Source organism: Coenobita brevimanus, chromosome 70 (genome assembly GCF_032717465.1).
Source record: "Coenobita brevimanus isolate Jiangsu-jjx chromosome 70, ASM3271746v2, whole genome shotgun sequence".
NCBI lineage: Eukaryota > Metazoa > Arthropoda > Malacostraca > Decapoda > Coenobitidae > Coenobita > Coenobita brevimanus.
Window position 1 is genome coordinate 22,403,404 of NC_137023.1, and position 13,181 is coordinate 22,416,584.

A 13,181-nucleotide genomic window follows, 5' to 3' on the forward strand; every position below is an offset into this window, starting at 1 on the left:
TTTCCAAGAAGTATCTATAAAGCTGAATAACAGTCTAGAGATACCTTGAATGCACTTTAAAACAAGAAGTCTGAAGTTATTTTTGATGAAAAAAAAAGCACTTTTGTCGTAAGTCATGGGTTCACAAACTGTGGTTTTCGTATCTCCAGAGTATGTACTGTACGTGAAAGGATTTTCAGGTCATACGCCTCAGGATATTAAAAATTAATCCCGTAGCTATTGTCATCATTGCTTTATACAAGTCCACATCCCAAGAAGAAATAAAGAGACAGTACGTGAATGACAGAGTGTTTCATTCTGTTTGACGAATCTGAGAGTTTTGTATTTCGAATATGTATGCATTTTGTGTGTGTGTGTGTGTGTGTGTGTGTGTGTGTAGTATTTTTTTTTACATGCAGTATGTGTGCAGTTATTACGGACACAATATTGTTTAAATGGATAAGTTATTTGATTAAATTCATATTTTGCTGACGCAGCACCGAAATATTTTGAATGAAAACCAGTTCAGAATGTGTTTACGTGTGTTTTATCTGTCCGTTTTCACATATGCACAAAGAGGCTTGCAATTCGTCATACAAGCTCCAAATACGATGGGAAAACCCTGTGGTAAATGGATTTCGCTACAAGGGGGGAAAAAAATAGTGTTGATAAGCAAAACCCACCGACAGTTCTAGATAGTCAGTCAGCAGCTGGATACTAAGATAGCCGTGAGTTACTTTACAGATACTGGCACCTGAATATCCGATTGTTAATAGCAGAACGAATAATAAGCTGCTTCATGAAAGCATTAATGGTTAAATTTTGTCAACGTACTTACATGAGTATCATCTAGCTGTATGGAAATATTCATGAAAACAACAGAATAGGTGGGGATGCCCACCAAACACTCACTCGATGTGGCGATGCCTTTGGATGATTCTTCACTGATTGACAGATCAAAGTGTTTACTGTAGAATAGGAAACCATTTAATACTTTGAGTGGTAACCATATAACTAAATGGCGTCTGGTGGTCAAGTCAGCAAAGGTGCTCCAACAGGATTGGGTTCTCAAGGGTTTACATCTAAGGATGGGTAGGGATTTACTGCTCACATAATGCCGCTCGGGGCGAGCGAGGCGGGTCAACCTTGCCTTAAATGTTGGGACAGAGCAGTCTTGCCCCAGGACACAAAGGAGAATTTAACGAATAGAGTATGGATGGATGAATGGATGGATGGATGGACAAAATACATACTCTAGGATTATATTGCACAGAAAAGCAGATACACTGTCAGGTAGTTCTTTATGAAACATTTTTAACATAATTCACTTGAAGAATATATTGCATTTATTTTGCACCAAATAATTTTACAAATGCCGGGACATTTTTCAGCAAAAGTCTGCCTTTGAATTCCTGGCACTATATTTGTTCTAGGATGATTTGTCGCGGTTAGATTTCTTTGTTTTAGTTTAGTCAATAAATGAGCCCCGGAAGCCTCATAATGTACGTTCTAGTGACACTAGATTCAACCAGAGACCTACTTGAAAGGAAGTAAAACATATATACGTGTGTAAATAACCGGCCCATATATTGTTTGTGTGACTAGAGTGAAAAGTGGGCTATGAGTGGGTGTGGAAGTGTGCATGAAGAAGTTTGAGAGAAGTGAGAGAGTGTTTCTGACTGGACATATGAATGGAAAATTAGGGAGTGTTAGATGGATGAGGTGGTTGTCAGTGGGACGTGCCCACTGCAGTGGATGGGAATTGTAGTGATCTGATGAATATTTGTGCATAGAAGGATTTGGTAATAGTTATTGCCTTCATTAGGCACAAGGTGATCCACAGGTATACTCGTACATGGCGAGTGATAGGGAGGAGGGGTGACGAGCTGGATGAACGTAAGGCAATGACTGAGTATGTGTGTTTGTGTCAGGATGATCAAATAAGATCTGTGCTGGACACAAGAGCGCATAGAGGCTCGGGAAGGAGACAGTCTGATCACTTCATAGTAGAGTTTAAGACTGAGGTGCAAAGGTGATAAGTGAATAAAGGAAGAGAAAGACAAGAGGTAGTTCATCAATAAGATTATAAAGACTGCTGCAGGGAAAAAAATAACTGTGAAAAACAAGAGAAAAGTGGAGAAGCAAATAGGTATATATGGTTTGTTTCAGATGGAGGTGGCAAGCTTGTAGTCGAAATCTGTACAGCATGGTGGACTGAAAAGGTGATATGAACTATGGATGAGAAGTAGAAATCGATATATGTTACTGGTTGAGAAAAAGAGGAGTGGAGGATGCAGAGAGACGGGAAAGAGAGGTTTATGTAGAGAAAAAGAAAAAGATGAAACGACTTCAAGACAGAGTAAAATAAGAAAGAGTAGATGAGGAATTTGGCAAAAATCTGAGTGTAAAATGGAAGGAATGTAAGAAATTTTTCGGATGAAGGTAAAGAAAGTGAGACAGAGTGACAAGAAAAGTTGTAATAGAAAGAAAGAAAGAAAAAAAAATAGCAGTATGTCGGTGGAGAACGAAAAAATAGTGAACATATGGAGGGAACATTTTAAGGAATTTTTGAACATCGGGAACGAAAGTAGCGCAAGTGTGAGTGGTTGGGGAATGGCTGGGAAAAGACGGGAAGCGAAAAGGGAGGAAGATATCAGTGCGATGGGAGTAGTTGAAGCAACGAAGAAAGTCAAAACGGGGAAAGCCTCAGGAACTAATTTAGTGTGTGTAGCGAAATGGTGAAATTCGAAGGAGAGATGGTGATTAAATGGATATGGCAGATATGTAGATATGTCTCGGAGGAAGGTAGAGCCCAGGAAGATTGGAAGTCAGATAATAATAGATTCCAAGTTCAAAGGAAAAGAGGAAAAAGAAGTGCATGGCAATCATAATGGAATTTGTCTTCTCTGTGAAATAAGAAAATCATATGGTAGGATCTTTGACGACAGAATAAGGGAAATAAAAGAGGAATTAGTTGGAGAAGAACAAAGGGATTTTGAGTCGGGAAGAGGTTGCGTAGATCAGATATTCGTTTTACGATGTTTCGTGAACAATTATTTAATGAAGGGAAAGTAACTGTATGCTGTCTCCTTGGATTGGAGACAGCATACGACAAGAAATGTAGAAGATACTGAAAATGTTTGGAGTAGATGGGAAGTTGTTCAATAATGTCAAGAGGATGTATGAGGGCGCTTGGTCTGCAATGTATATGGAGAGTAAACTAAGTGAAATCGTTTATCTGAATGTTGGATTGAAACAGGGATGTGTCATGTGTCCATGATTGTTCTGAATTTACAAGGACAGGGTTATCAATGATGTACAAAGTAAGGCAGTGGATGTTGGAGTGTCCTTAGTGAAAGAAGCTAATACCTGGAAATTGTCTGTACTGTTGGCTGTTGATGACACTGTATTGTCAAGTGAGGATGACTGAGAGTTGCAAGGCTTGGTAACTGTGTATGGAAATGTACGGTACGTAAGAAGCGAAAACTAATAGTGAATGTAGCTAAGGGTAAAGTCATGGTCTTTGAGAGAAATAAAATCATAGATGGCACAGTGTGACTGGGTGGTCAGGAAATGGGAATGGTGAGTGCACTTAAGTATTCAAGTAGTTTGATGAGTAAAGGAGGAAGTTTTGATGATGAAGTGCATGAAAGGGTACAGCAGGAAAAGGAGTTTGCTGGTTTACTGAAATCAGTAATTAGGGAATAGGGAAGTGAGTATGGAAGCAAAATAGTCACTGCAAGACAATGCTACAATGTTATGATCCCCACTCTAGCGCATGGAAATGATGCCTGCACGCTACTGTAAGGACACATGTCAAGAGTGAGAGCAATCGAAATAGGTTATTTGGGGAACGAGCAGTTACACGGAGGGAGACAAACAATTGTAGAAGGGAATTAATGTTGTGGTGATGGTGTGACTGATAATGACAAAAATTCTCTGAGCTGGTTTGACTATGTGGAGAGGATGGAGAATGAGATACTGACTAGAAGAGTGTTTGTGAGTGAGGTGGAGGAGAAGAAGGAAAGGGAAGACAGAGGATGAGATTGAGGGATGAAATGAAGAGTTATATGAGAGAGGAGGGTGTTGGTTAGAGGACGTCAGCCAAATGGTAGAGGACAGGGTGAAATGAAGCCGAATTTTTCGTGGCCACCCTGTAAGGAATTAAGCCATTTGATTTTTCAGGGATAGACCGATGGTACATTCCATACAAAGATCTAATTCCTGCTCTTTTTTTATATTCCTGTCAAACATAACACTATTTTTTTCTAAATCCTAAGACTACGTTTTCTGATGTTTCTTAAGTCATTAATTTTATCATCAGCGACGGAAAAAGAAGTGCATGTCTCCATGGTTGTTCAATCTGTACATGGATGGGGTAATAAAAGAGGTACAAGGTAGGGTAGTGGATGTTGGAGTGGCCCTGGTGAGAGAGGATAGTGTTTGGAAACTCCCTGTACTGTTGTTTGCAGATGATACTGTGTTGTTGAGTGAAGACGAAGGGGAGCTGCAAGGCTTGGTGGATGAGTTTGAGAGAGTGTGTAAGAAACGGAACCTAAAGGTGAATGTAGGGAAGAGTAAAGTGATGGTCTTTGAGAGAGGTGAAGTTAGTGAATGTACAGCGAGGTTAGATGGTGAGGAATTGGAAAATGTGAGTGCGTTTAAGTATTTGGGTAGTGTGATGAGTAAGGATGGAGGTTTGGAGGGTGAAGTGCTTGAAAGGGTACAGCAGGGAAGAAAGGTTGCTGGTTCCTTGAAAGCAGTGATAAGAAACAGGGAAGTGAGCATGGAAGTGAAAAAGTTACTACATGACAGTATTGTGATACCAACTCTAACGTACGGAAGTGAAGCTTGGACATTGTTGGAAGGACACAAGTCAAGAGTGAGAGCAGTGGAAATGAGTTATTTAAGAGGAGCCTGTGGAGTCACGTGGAGAGACAGGCTGACGAATGAGGATATAAAGGAGCGTTGTGGTGTGGATGTGGATGTGATAGGAAGCGTTATGAGGAACACACTGAGGTGGTTTGGCCATGTGGAGAGGATGGAGGGTGAGAGACTGACGAAGAGAGTGTGTGTGAGTAAGGTGGAGGGATGAAGAGGGAGGGGGAGGCCGAGGATGAGATGGAGGGATGGGGTGGAGAGGTATATGAGAGAGGGGGGTGTGAGTTGGGAGCAGGGCAGTGAAATGGCGGGGGACAGGGCGACTTGGAGGCGATTTGTTTGTGGCCACCCCAAACGGGATTGAGGCGTCTGGCAATAGATAGATAGATAGATGATTATGAAACAGTTCAGAGTTGTTCATGCTAATCCCGTAGTGTAGGCTACATATTCCGCAAAAGTTCTGAAGTGATGGATGCAAAACGTCCTCCAAGCTTTGTGACATCATAGGCAACATCCCTGCTGCCTATATGATTGTACTGCAGATCTAGTTTTTGCACCTTAACTTGGCTGAGGATATCATCCTCTTCCACCATATTTCTCATTGCTCAAAGACCGAATAAAACAATATTACTGCACTGCATCCTTTACATAACGCTGCTATGTAAGTACCACCATATTCAAGAATCAGTCTTTTGCTATGGCTCTATTCAATGGAGAGATGGCATTTTAAGGCCAATGAAAAGTGTACAATGTAGAGAGAGGTATGTTGCTGACCGTAAGGTTGCGCAGGTAACTGATGTCGTTACACATAGCAAAAACCACAGGAACATTAGCTCAACGTTTGTCCTGTACACGATAGCCTCCTGTTCTTTCGATTGAAAAAACTTTTTCAAATTGAATACCTGAGAAGTTTTTAACTGGATCCTCTTGTGTGTGAGACTAGTGGAGGTTGAAAGTCTGGGGTTGTGTTGGGGGTAGCAACGGTAGCACTGATTTACTTAAAATCTGTCTGCTAGTAACGAACCCAAAGTAAATCCAAAAAAATTATCAACATTCATATTTACCGATATTCATGATATTAAAGAAGTTAAGGTAAATCTTAAAACATAGGCCTACACCTGCCATATTTTAATCACATGTTAAAATATGGCTGTTATATCACTACTATAAGAGTTCACTTACTTGATTTGCAGTCACTTTTCACTCGCCGAGTACATGGCTATCGGAACCGGCAACACCACCACGAATCACGACGAATCGCATGACCAGACTGCAAGGCCACTAGAGCTACATATATGGTAAGTTAAGGAACTCATTAAGCCTAATAACACTTCACTACACCTGCGCTCGCATAGCAGAGACAGGGTACTCGGATGTTTGTTCGTCACGTGCGCGCGTGTGTATGTTTAAAAAAAATTACTCAGACAGCTTCGGTCTGATTTGGACCAAACCTGTGAAAGGGTAAAGAGTTTTACCAGGGGCTGACCTACTCGTTTTTAGAACAATAGGCCAAAAGTCATGGTTACATAGTGAAGTAACTTAAATAACTTTGATTCCATCTGGACCAAATTTGGTGGAAGAGTTAAGTCAAGCATGGATGAAGTAATTTGGTTCTGAAAACAACCAGTCGAAAGTCAAAGTCGTTTGGCAGTCATGTTTGGTCGTTAGACCAACTGTAGGGCGAGGATGTTGCACACTTTGCGTGCTCCTTGTTGTTGTAGATTTCTACTAACTCACAGACTGAACTCTGAGACGAAGTTAACTGAATGGTTTTTGGTGGAGTAGAGTATTAAAGCTGTTTACTTTGAAAGAGGGTTAATGGTGATAGTGTTGTCTCAGGCTCCTCTAACTCACTCTCACCCGAATACAATCGTGTCCCGTCAGCTGGAGTACAATACTGAAGTTGTCCCGATCATAGGAGAGTTTACAACACACTGTCCTAGAAGTGGAAGTACTTTATCCTTCCCTGACTTCAGCCTTCCTACTTAGTTTGGTCCAGATAGAATAAAAACTGTTTAAGGTAACCTTGCCATGTGCCCTTCACTTTTAACCTATTGTTCTCAAAGCATTAGGTCACACCCTGGTAAGGCTTTTAGTCCTTTCACCAGGTTTTGTTGTAATCGGATCAAAACTGTTTGAGGTATTTTCTTATTGGAACCACGATGGTTCGCTGGTAGCAACTTCCTCTCGCTGTTTTCGTGAGCTTTGAGTTTTGGGTTTAAACCCAAGCACGTCAGACATAAAGAGTAGGTGTTTGTATTATGTCATGTCAGATGTCTGCGTACAAATGTTTGCAATCTGTCCATTCATGTTGATGACATATACAAACTCTTGACACATACAAACACAGAAGCTACTGCAACTTCAGTTTCATTTGCAGACACCCCATGCACATTCGTACTTCGCTAGCATGTACAACGGATCACAACATTCTCCCTCAAAGGAATCAAATAGTAATCATCTAGTCCTAACAGAGGACCTCATAATTAATGGCACATTTCCATTTAACTGGAAGATATTGTGTAGGATGCATTATTGAAGACAATGTAATGTCGTTCATAATCTGAAAAACAATGTAATGCTCATTTTAATGAATGAATAGCCTCATGTGCTGTCAAATATATTTTGTATTACTGTTTAACGTATTACAAAATCGAGTATTATTCGGCATTATCATGAACCTATAATCGCATATAATATTCTGATAGGTGTCTGATGGACAGGAACAGTAAGTATTTCAAAGTCTATAAATATAAGAACGTGAAAAACAAAATTTCTCGTTACTGTGGAGGACATCTGTTGGCCCGGCTGACCTGATCTCGTCTTGGTAACTGCAGTTAAATAGGTGAGGTATTGTAGGCTACTGAACTTGACTGCCTCCAATTTCCCTCAACCATTATTTTGATCGTACAAGAGCATATATATATATATATATATATATATATATATATATATATATATATATATATTTATATATATATATATTGTTACGGAACAGAGATAATGAACACTTCAAGTGAGAATACTAAAATCACTACTGTCCCGCAAAGTTCCAGGTTCAAAACAAAAGACTTAGGTAAAATTACAAGTTAAAGTTTAATGCTCAAACTAACAACTAAACATTCAGGACTCATAAGGATAATGTAATGGCAAAAACAGGTTAAATATATGGTTACCTGCAGTAGCCTCTATTAACACGAATTTAGCAAGAAAAATTTTATCTAAGTCAGCCCTGATAAAATGAGAAAACCGGATAATGCTCAGTTAAACCAAGAAATAATATTATTACAGATACAAAACATTACTAATACTGGCTGACTTTAAAAACTCCACATGAATCCCGAAAACCTTACCAGGCCTACGAATTAACGCCTTAGGCCATACAGTACAAGAAAAATGGTAACAACACTTATACTCAAATTATACAGCAGCTAGATGGCTGGAGACTTCCTGAGCACTCACAAAAATAATAATACACTATACAGAGGAGGGCAGAGACGTGAACAAAATGAGGAGTAGATCTAAGTGGCCATTAATGCAGAGACTGAGCTCATTATATAGGGGCCGGCAGAGCTTGATACAACTTGTAAGAAGGACGCGCAAATGAAGCCATAGGGGACAAAGAGTTGACAATCCTGCTCTGAACAACAGAAAGAACGACTTTACTATAAGGGGGAGAAGGGGGGAGTGAGGTAGAACACGCAAGCCTGGTCACTATGGAAGCCACGAGGCGAATCGTGATCAAACATGCAGCATACTGTACGTTAGAAGTATACAAAGGATGATGAAATCATAGGGTATGTAACAACTCCCCACAAAGAAAAAGAAATTTACAATTGAAATTTCTTATTACTCTAAAACAATCTGTCTAAAGTCTAGATAAGCAATCTGCAATAACATTTTCTTTCCCCTTGACATGTTGTATGTCTAATGAATACTCCTGAAGAAGTAGACTCCATCTTGTCAATCTCTGATTTTGATCTTTAAACTTACTAAGGAATTTCAGTGGGTTATGATTGGTATAAATGACTATGGGGTCAAAACCAGAACACAAAGAAAATGAAAAATGCTGTAAACCCAAAATCAAGGCCAAAAGCTCTTTCTCAATAGTTGAGTAGTTCTTTTGAGGTGGAGTGAACTTCTTACTGTAATAAGATACGGGGTGTTCAATACCCTGATCATCCTCTTGCAGCAAAACAGCCCCTGGTCCTGTATCACTTGCATCAACAGCCATCGTAAAAGGCTTAGCAAAATTTGGAGTAGCGAGCACTGGCTGACTTAATAGGATAGCTTTAAGTTTACTGAAAGAGGATTCACAGTTATCGGTCCAGACAAATTTAACTCCCTTTTTCAGTAGATCTGTAAGTGGTGATACAAGAATTGAAAAGTTAAGAACAAATCTCCTGTAATAACCTACCATTCCCAAAAATCTTTGTGGCTCTTTCCTACTTTTAGGTCTGGGAAGATCACTTATAACCTGAACCTTAGCTCCTGGTGGTGCAACATGTCCATCACCAATTACGTACCCAAGGTATTGAACTTTAGCTTGACCAAACTCACACTTTGATAACGCTCAAGAAATTTACTGACATGGCATAGGTGATCTTTCCAGTTGTCACTGAAGATTAATACATCATCAATATAAACAACACACCCTGCCAAACCTTCTGTTACAACATTCATGAGCTTCTGAAAAGTGGCTGGTGCATTCTTCATACCATATGGCATTACAGAACATGCAAAAGTCTTTCCTAGTGTTACAAAACATGAGATCTCCCTAGCACGTTCAGTCATAGGTACTTGCCAGTATCCCTTTAACAAATCAAACTTACTTATGTACCTAGCCTTTCCGATCTTGTCTATGCAATCTTCCACGTGAGGGAGAGGGTAAGTGTCTGTTTTGGTTATCTGATTAACACGTCTGTAGTCAATGCAAAGCCGCTGTGACCCACCTGGCTTAGGGACTAGAGTGACAGGAGAACTCCACTCACTCTGACAGGGCTCAATCATCTTGTGGTCCAACAGGTAGCTAAGCTCCTTCTGGATGAGAGGAACTTTCACTGGGTTCACACGGTAAGGAGGCAGTTTAATTGGCTTTGCGTCTCCAACATCGACATCATGCATCAACACAGTGGTTCTTCCTGGAGTGGCACGGAACACTTGCGGGTACTCCTGCAGTAATGCCGAAAACTCCTGCCTTTCCTCGGGAGCTAGATGAGAAAGCTTATTCTGGAGATCATTCATGGTATCAGGATTCTTCCCCAAACTATCACTCAGGCTCATACTGCTTGGGATAGCATCGCTTGCAGACTCGGGTGGAACAGCTACAGTGCAGACTGGGTTATTTTCGTCCCGCCTGTGATATAACTTTAGCATGTTGATGTGGCAAAGTTGCTTGTTCTTTCTACGATTTGGTGTGGCGATGACACAGTTGACATCACTGAGTTTCTTCTCCACGAAATAAGGACCACTAAACTTGGCTTGAAGAGGTTGCCCATGCACCGGTAGCAGAATCAAAACCTGATCTCCTGGCTGAAAGTGGCGTAACCTGGACTTCTTATCATACCAAGTCTTCATCTTCTCCTAAGCAGCTCCTAAATTCTCTCTCGCCAGCTGTAAAGCAGTGGACAGTCGTTCTTTGAACTTCATCACATACTCCAGCAGGTTGACGTCATCTTCCTCCGACAGCCAGCATTCCTTGAGTAGCTTAAGGGGTCCTCTTACTTCATGGCCAAACAGTAGTTCAAAGGGTGAGAAGCCCAGTGATTCATTTGGAGATTCTCTTGCGGCAAATACAATGAATGGAAGACCTTTATCCCAGTCTTTCTGATGTTCTAAACAGTATTTCCTGAGCATCGACTTCAGTGTTTGATGATATATCTCCAACGCTCCTTGGGTCTGGGGATGGTAAGCCGAAGACGTGATCTGGGTGATGCCCAACTCTTTCAGAGACTGCTTGAAAACATTTGACATGAAATTACTTCCCCGGTCTGACTGTACCTCCTTTGGCAGACCAAACTTTGTGAAAACCCTAGCATTTCCTTAACCACATTCTTTGCTGAGATATTTCTAAGTGGAATGGCTTCAGGATAACGAGTAGCCATATCAATCAGGATCAACACATAAGAAAATCCTGAAGAAGTCTTAGGAAGAGGGCCCACAATATCCACCAACACACGGGTGAAAGGTGCCTCAAAAGGAGGAATGGGAACTAGAGGTGCAACCTTTTCGGTCTGATTACACTTCCCCACAACTTGACAGGTGTAACAAGACTTACAATACCAGGAAACATCTCTGAAGATACCTGGCCAGTAGAAGTGTTTCAAAATGCGTGCCACAGTCTTCCTCACTCCAAGGTGTCCTGGCAAACTGGAATCATGAGCCACTCTAATGATATCCTGCCTACAAACACGAGGGATGACAACTTGATGTACAACCTCCCATTCACAGTCGGCTGATGCTGTTGGGAGTCTCCACTTTCTCATAAGTACTCCGCACTTTATATAATAACAAGTAGAAGCACCAGCTGACTCTTCCTCACTGCAAGCAGAGTTAGCTAGACCTTTCAACTCAGGGTCAGCAACCTGCAACTCTACCAACTCCTGACGAGACAAATTATCAGCACTACGGGGTACTGCCTCATCTGGTGAGTGGTCCAAATTAGCAAGGAAAGTGTCAGCTAGGATAACATCATCATCATCATTATCCTCTAAGTCACCATTAACTTTAGACTTAGCCCTAGTGACAGCACATGCAGAGAACACATCAGGGATATCACAATCCTGGGTCGCAGTCACTGGTTCACTAGACAACTGAGGAGCTGGACACACTTGACTTCCACCAATATCATTTCCAAGTAAGAAAGTTACACCTGACATTGGGAGTGTCTCAGCCAACCCAACCATAACGGAACCATTAACAAAACCAGACTCAAAATTCACTCTGCACAGAGGGACAGAGAAGTAATTATTCCCTACACCTTGTAAGATTACAGTTTCATCAGAGGAATTAACATTAGAGCCTAGAACACTGGTCAGCATAAGGGATTGGCAAGCACCTGTATCACGATATATTTTAACTGATTTCCTGTCATTACTGTCCAGAGGACTGACAAAACCATCAGACAGGAAATTAGCACACGAACTCTTGAGAGTGTCATTCACACTACTGCTCAAAAGAGGAGCTTCATCATGAGAATTTAATTTACCCCTCAAAGCAGGTTCAGTTAACTCGGTTAAAGAATTCTGGGAACTCTCAAGGGTGGACACTAGACCAATTGACTGAATATTTAAAGACTCCTTTTTGTTCACATCACGCTGTCTCCTGAAACATTTCTCCGTAATATGACGAAGCTTACTACAGTAAGTACATTTACTTTTCTGAAATCTAGAGGTGAAGCTGGTATTTACTTCCTGAGAAACATCATCTTTATTCTCTTTCCTGTTACCTGTACTCTGAGTAGAGGCAACGTACTTACTCTCAGCTTTCCTTTTTCTTTAGAATATCTCTTGTGAGTAAGAACATATTCATCAGCTAAAACTGCAGCATCAGACAAATTATCTATTCTTTTCTCATCAAGATATAGGCTTACATCCTTATTAATACACCTTTTGAAGTCCTCCAGCAAAATCATCTGCTTAAATTTATCAAAATCAGAATTTACATTCTTAGAATTTAACCACTGCTCTAACAGATCTTCTTTGATTTTTGCATACTCAACATGGGATTGCTTATCTTGCTTATAAGTTGTCCTAAATTTTACCCTATAGGCTTTAGGAACAAGCTCATAGGCTCTTAACTACATCATAATTATCAGATTGATCCTGAGGCAAAGATGCATAAGTTACTTGAGCTTACCGGTGAGAACAGTTTGAAAGAGTACTGGCCAATACTTTTTGGGCCAATTAAAACATGTAGCTATGCTCTCAAACAACTGAAAATACTTTGTTAAATCAGATTCATTAAAAGGAGGGACAAGTTTAACATCTTTAGCCACATCAAAATCATCAGAGCTAGATGATCCAGTTCCACCTTGTATCATGCGATACTCATGGTCTGCCTGAATCCTAGCAAGTTCAATTTGTGCCTGAGCCTGTGCCTGTGCCTCCTGAATATGAGCCTGAGACTCATCCTCCTTAGCCTCAGCCTCCTTAGCACAAGCCTGAAACTCAGCCTCCTTAGCACGAGCCTCCTGCAGGGCTAACTGTAACTTAGCTATTTCAATCTGCGTTTGCTCATCTGGAGGAGTTACATTAAACAAGCTTTTATTAATCATGTCAACAATTTGATCTTTAGAATGATGAGAGCTAACAGCAATTCCC